We start from the raw sequence: 7,721 nt of genomic DNA, 5'->3' as shown, positions 1-7,721 counted from the left end.
GTTGAACCGTCCCCTGGGATCTGTGTATTGTGTATCCATGAAATTGACGCGCTGAAGCTTTTGCTGAGCTTCACAGGACCTCTGTTCTGTGAAATCCTTTATTGGCTAGTGCTTATCCATCTTTATCCCTCTGTTTACAGCTCACCTATCTGCTTCTTTATCTCTGCTCTCTATTTCCTTGGCATTTTCCCAACATATCTCCTTCAAATTTCTTTCTGCACCCAACCACCCCACCAGTCTTACTACTGTTTTCCAGTTGGCCAGTACACCGGTACGCAAAGATTGGTGTTCCTGAGGTAATTACAAAATTTTGTCACAACTCCAATCCACTCCAGGGGACTGTGTGCGTGTGTGTGTGTGTGTGTGTGTGTGTGTGTGTGTGTGTGTGTGTGTGTGTGTGTGTGTGTGTGTGTGTGTGTGTGTGTGTGCGGCACCTACATTTTCTGGGCTCGGAGTCAGAACATCAAAACTACCAATCTGGTGAATGTGTTTCAAGGACATATGTTGCCAGCAGCTCCTGCTCTGTTCTTGCTCTATAATGGTCTCTTATCAGGTGCAGTCCACATTCTTTATTTTAATAGCAAAAGAATTAGCAAATACACACTATTATATTATTGGTTTTAAAGCACAGTGATTCATGCTGTGTCACAGTGGAACAGGCCTTTTCTCCTCCATCCTCCATCTTTATCATTTGCCTAAATTACCCCGTTGATGACCACTGCCTATTCTATTATTGCTCTAAGCGAAGCTTGACACACTGTTACTACAGTCACATTGGTAGTAGCAGTGCCAGCCAAAGAAGAAAGCAGAGCTGTGTACTCTTTCAAACTACTGCTTGAGCTGTGGGTGTTTTTGCTGTTCTGACACTGGCTCAATACACTTTCTGATCAACTGGTCCCAAGTCCCACGTCCTGTGGGAGGGAGGAGAGAAGGTGAGCACAGAGGAGGCAGGAGAGAAGATGAAAGTAAGACAAAGGCACCCTTTTATATGGGCTCAGATAAATGGTAGCTGGCCACTTCAGTCCACCCTGCATGTCTCCACCTCTCATCTTTCTGATTAAATACCACCTTTGGTTCAAGATCCAATTGGATTGCTGTGCTTATGAAGCCTGGAGTTGAAGTTGCAGCAGCAAAGGTGAAAGTCAAATGGTAATGTTTAAATGTTAATGGTTAAATTATACAAAATCAACAATCGCTGACAAGGACATAGGCCCCATTTACACTTGTCAAGTGTCATCACATTCAATCCTGATGAGATTTAAGATGCCTTTCTCTCAACTGGTCCAATGACACATCTAATATGAGGTGGTAACTTGCTTTTATACTTTTTGTTACTCTCTGTTACTACTGCAGTTCAGAGGGAAATAATGGGAATGTGTTGTTTTTTTTTACTTGTCTTTATTTGTTTGACTGTTTTAGTCGCTATACATTGAAAATGCAGAATTTTCAATGCACAAACCTTTAAAAGCACCTTTTCCAGTTGTGCTGTTTTTGTTTAATGCCGAGCCTCTAACGGACATCCTCTGCTTTTATCCATCCATCCATTACCCTAACTGCTTGTCCTCTTAAGGGTCGCAGGAGCGCTGGAGCCTATCCCAGCTGTCATTGGGTGAGAGGCAGGGTACACCCTGTACAGGTCGCCAGTCCATCACAGGGCTGACAAGACAGACAAACATTCACACAATTTAAAGTCACCAATTAAACATCTGCTTTTATGTTTCTATTAATTTTCGGACGTTTTTCTATGCCACATTTTTCACCTTTGAAAGTTTTGGAATACTACTATTTTTATGTTTTAAGTCAATTTGCAACGTATGATTTCTATGCGTTCAGTACTTCAGGGTGGGATTATTTGACCAACATGTTTGTGTCTGCCATTTTTTTAAATCTTTCCACAGAATGCAGACTAACCCAGTTACACTCGGGATGAGTAAAGATTAGATATGCATGTTGGAGTAATGGATTGATTAACACTTTGTTAACATTTGGCTAGAATGTATCTCAAACTTCCTCCTGAGGTGGTATTTTATGTCAGTAAATAAGTTATCAAGACATCCCAAATGCTTCTTAAATGCCTTTGCATTTGGCTTTTTAAGATCAAATAGCTATCCAGATATCAACACCTCCCTCCAATCGGCTGAAACAAAAAGGAACATTTCTAATATTTCCCCAAACACCTTTTTCTTTCTTATAAAAGCACACAACTAAAAATACAATTAATATTGGTCGATATAGAGTCCATACAACAGCATCTCATGTCTTAAACTAGGTCACACCATGTTTGTTTGTGTTCTCCACCAGTCTCATTTCCATAGTGGCATACATTCGCAGTCAAGATGACAAATAAAACATTAGAATCAACATAATGACAATGGGTATTAATGCCATATTGCAATGCCAGGTGTAAACTAATGGCACCATCTAAGAAAAGAACCTGTTAAACCTCCACACGTCGACTTGTCACTGGATCCTGCAGCACTAAGAGAGACTTTACAGAGTCTCAACGGACATTGTTAAAACCCACCTGCTCAGGATGTAACATGCCTTTAAAACATACTATCATCTTTATGAGAGCTGGAGAGCATCAAAGACCAGCTGGAGGAGCTGAAATTCCCTCAGCAAGTTCCAATCAGAAATCATCCATACAGCAAAGCTGTCGTTCAGGCGCTGACAGGCCCACAGGAGCAACCACTAGATGAAGGCTTAGAAAGGAAACTGGCCAAAGGCGTTTGAATATTGAAGGTGGAATCCAGCCTCTTCTTTTTTTGATCAGCAGCATCAGTGAAGTGGTACAAAGCTCTAAAGCAGCTTTGACGAAGGAAGAGAAGAGCCGTGGAGGACTGAGTCGGCCATCTGGATACAAACTGGGTCACCTGGAGGAGATTGTGGGATTCTAAAAGTCTTTTCAGTACAAGAACATGAAAATAAAGTGCAGCCATTATACCGTCCATACTTTATTTGTTCCCTGCATATATATCCTGCTGTTTTCCTTCCTGCGTTTTATTTCACCTTCTCATTTGTCCCCTTCACTCCTCAGCTCTACGCCTCATGTTCTCCCACCGAGGCCAAAGGTTGAGGTGGTAACAGACGTTCCCTACTTGGTCATGCTGTGTGGAGCAGCTCGATGTAGGTATTAACTCACTTTCCTGAAAAGGACAGAGAGCGGGACAGAAAACTGGAATACAGTGGTAGAAGGACATGAAAGACCATTAGAAATCAAAGCAAGATGAGGAAGGGCGCAGAGCTGAGAAGAGTGAGGTTAAACAGGAAAAAAGATAGCCCTGCTCAGTGGTACAACACATTCCCCAGGAGGCCCATTCAGAGCTCATGAAAAATTAAGGCACTTCAGTCATGTGTGCTTTGTTTTGAATAATTTACAGTGCTACTATCAGCGTTTTTCTCTTACAGTACGTAATTCCCCTATATTCATTACAAAAGACTCTAAGAAGGATGTGCTTTAATGTAGAGGCCTTTGAATTGCCACACAGTATGTGGAAACATGCGTTTATTGCATTGCTCCCAATATGTTTCCAAAGTCTTCCAAATGAAAGATGAACCCTTTAAAGTAGCAGAAAACAAGATAGATCCTGGTCAGCGAAGCGGCAGCATTAGGGAGTAGGCGGCTAGCGCATCCTAGAGTAATGAAATAAACCAACAGGATTACAGTGGTTAAGGATGTTGGTTGTTAAATAAGAGGGAGAAAAACAACAGGGAGAGAGAAGACGAGGGACATGAGGGAGCCTCCAAAGGAAAGAGGTGAGAAGTGAAATAAGGGAGCAGGACATAGAAAGTGGAAGAGCGCGCAGAGACAGATGGAGTGATATAGTGAAAATAACACAAGAGAATGAGACACAGGGAGAGAGAGCTGCTGACTACAAGGAAAGAAAGATGGCCTTTGTGACATATTAATATAATCAAGCGAATCTGTATGGGAGAGAGAGGAATCATTCAAGGGGGCTGTTGTCATTCAGCTAAATTGATATTGGTCCTTTCTCATTTTCATTTCTGCCTGTGTCTCCGACGCGCTCTGAAGTGCACAGACGGCAAACGATGCAAGAGCTGACCACCAATTGCTCCCTTTGCACAAGTACTCTAAAGTCAGCGTCTGTGTTTGTGTGCATGAACGTATGCAAACAATTTTTATCCCTCTGTGTGGATGTGCTCTTGCATCTGCATTTGCAAATCTGGGTGTACGTGCAAGTGTATGTATGTATGTGTGTGTGCGTGTGTGTGTATGTGTCCTTCCCAGAAGTGGACTGCCTGCAGCTCGTCGGCCACCTGGTCCTCTGTGATAGCTCTAACCCAATAAAGAGCTGAGAGAGTCTGACTGGCAGTGTCTGTCAGAGCAAACCATGCTGGACCATGCAGTCTGAAAGGAAACCCTCCCTCATGTGTTCACTTGTCTTTCTTTTTGTTCCCAGCTCTGACGTTTTGACATAGGTATACTAATTATTTAAAATACATTGAGGAGTGACTCTGCACTCATTTGTTTCATCACCAGGTGCAAACTTTCATTTGAAAACGAGGTGGTTTCAGACCTTGGAAAGTTGACGTGCAGCCACTGCTTTGCAACATGAAGAGATTGTGCTGACATGAGATGAGAACAAGGGATGGATCAGCAACACTTGTCATATTTGTCTTTTATCTTAACGTCGCTGACAGCGCAAGACAGAATGACAGCTCATGCATTTTAACAGACAGATGATATGCATGCTAAAAAGCTTTCTGTCCATAGTAAAATAATTGATGTTGCCTGTTCCTTGTTAAAGAGATGGAGATTCTAGACTGTGGAAACGGTTTTGAAAATTCAGTTTAGGACCAAATGGGAAGAACTGAGTGAGCAATGATAATGATAGAGATAAGAAAGAATAATGATCAAACAAGGTTGGGATACCATCTTTAAGCAGTTCAGTTCAGCAAGCCTCACTGGATGCAGCCACAGCGGGATATTGGCCCTAGGCTGGACACAATGAAAAACGGACACTAGTGAAAATATATGACGGATCTCAAAGTTCAAGATGCAACAGTGTCTAATCACCCACTGGATCATTGAATGAATGCTAGCCTACTGTATATTCTCATGGTAGAATGATACTCTACTTTAAAAAGAAAAGCTATGACTGGAGTTTGGTAAAATGCATGTTGACAAGCCACACTGCCTCTGGGAGTGCTTCTAGGGATTTTCTGGTAAATCAAATCAGCACTATGTTCTCAGAAGAAAAAAAAATTGGGCTTTTTAAAGAAAAGAATTCTTCCTGCTGTGAAAACATGGAGGAAATTCAGCTTTTATTGTTTCTGTTATTGGGTTTCTTTCCTGCATCTTCCACAGAGCGCTCCCTGAATCTGAAATCATATGATTATAAAGAGATTCTTGAAAATAATTTACTGCCCACTGTCCAAGAACTCAGTCACAGCTCATAGCTCATTGAATGGAAACTGGCTGCGACCAGTCTTGATTTTAACCTAACTGAGCATCCATGAAAACTGAACCACTGAAAACTGAGAGAACTGAAGCTGTTTGCTCAAGAAAAGAACAAAACAAGAGTAGACGTCTCACCGGAGCAACAAAACACATTTGATTGCAGTGATTGCTACAAAATAAAACGCTAAAACCTTCTTTTCCATTGTGGTCCTTTGTTAGATTAAAAGAAACGTGTTTTTTCTGGTAAACATGGAACAGACAGGAGCAACTTTTTCCTTATTTTTAACTAATTTCAGTGAAATATTTCTTACACAGTCATAAGATAATGTCATATGTGTACAGTTGTACTGATGTCATACTGAGGTACTGTCTAAAACAACAGCAGGTATTTGCACACACACAGACACAGTATGCCCACAGCATGCTGACACACACACGTACACACACGAGCACGCAAGGGAACCACCAGTTCTCCTGCACTAATGGTAGCCTGTGAGTAGAGGGGAAATAAGGCAGTGCAAAATTATATTACCTGTTTTACTGTGTGCGCATGTGTGTGTATGTGTGTGTGTGTGTGTGGGAGAGAGAGAGAGAAATATAATATAATAGATTTGTCTCCATGAATAAAGCGATTGAGAGATAGAGGGGGTGAGCCTCTGGTTTCTGTCTCTGCCCAGATAAAGTGAGCTCCACTCTCGGTCTCTCTCAGCCTCTTTCTAGCCGAGCCCTACAGACACTGTCGCATGCAGGGCATACGGATGCACTCATTCTCACACACGTGCTGTGTTCACATCAATGTATTGATTCAATAAGGTAGCAACAAAATGCTCTCTGCATGGTCTCCTTAATGTTCTCCTTAATCTTAATTCACCCTTACATGCCAATCAGATAATGAGGTAATTGAACTGTTCAATGGAAGAGAATAAAAACTAGTAGGGAAATCCAATACACGTCCAGAGCAACACTGCGTTTGGCCTTATTCAGTCCTTATTCAGCGAGTAGTGTGTTCACATTTCAAGTGGTGTATCGCACCTAGTCTGTTACATTGGTTTCTGAATGAAGAATGTGAAAGTCATAAGCAACAAACTGCTTTTCTGCAGAGCCACACGCTCTGACAGCTTTGTGGAGTCACACACTTTTAATATGGGAGATTTGAAGACTTACAGTCCCAGTGGTCCCTAACAGCATGTGATTAGTTCAGTGATTGGCTCATGAAAGCATGCTTAGCACCTTTAGCAACGTGCAGTTCTTAGCGGATTTACAGTGCATTATACTGTTTTCACGCGCCACAGAACTCTTGAAGTGGAGTGCATGCTACAGTACACCGCAGCTATATAAGCCACACACGCAGTGAAAGATCCATTCACACAGCGGGAGGTACCTTTGTGATCATTGTAGTTTGTGTTTGTTGTATTTTTCTATGTGAAACACACCATGGGACTAGCTTGTATCTTATCTTATATCATTTGTAGGCTGCAGTTTTAGACAGACAGCTGATTCCCTCCTGCGCTTCGAGAGATAAATTATAGGTCACAATGAGCTGGAGGTCAGGCTCCAGAAATACATTTGCAAACCGCATGTTAGCAGTTACACAGCATTACTTCTATTTGTTTTTCACACACATACTCATGACTTTAGAAGCGGTCGGAACAGTTGGAAAGATTTCCATGTTCCTCAGGCCCCAGGCCTGTGTCTCCGCTGATCCTGGAACAGACCGTTGGCATATGAATTATTGGTTCTGAAATTTGGCCCATAGCTGAAACAAATTGCCAGCTCCTTATATAAAGGGAATTCTTTGATGTTATGCTACTTCATGTTTACTCAACAGCAAACTGTTTGTGGTAACTTGTATGAGCGCATTTATGAACCTTACGAGGACATTGTTGTAAATTGTAAGTCCGAAAGCTGTTATTACCAGAGCCATGACACACTAGACCAGAACTGATAGCTATGTCAAATGTGAAATGTCAAATGACCATGGAGTCCCTCAGGGTTCCTTTCTTGGGCATTTCCTTTCTGTATTTATAGGTAAAGCACATAACTGCAGAAGTTACAGTGGCATTTTTTTTAACAAATCTTTTAAAAATACTTCTGTATGATATGGCACATTAACGGGGAACTATGAAATCTTAGCAACAACAAGCTACCTACAGCTACAGCTACTGTGTACACAGCGCTGTGTAAATGCGGATCAAGCAGTAGATCAATGTTGTTCTCTGCCTCATTAGTGCATTCCACTGTCCTCTCTAATAAATTGCATCAATCCAACTTACACTCCTTCAATTACAGACTATTGATT

The sequence above is a fragment of the Anabas testudineus genome, chromosome 1 (genome assembly GCF_900324465.2).
Source record: "Anabas testudineus chromosome 1, fAnaTes1.2, whole genome shotgun sequence".
In the NCBI taxonomy this organism is placed as follows: Eukaryota; Metazoa; Chordata; class Actinopteri; order Anabantiformes; family Anabantidae; genus Anabas; species Anabas testudineus.
Note: the sequence above shows the minus strand (reverse complement) of the source record.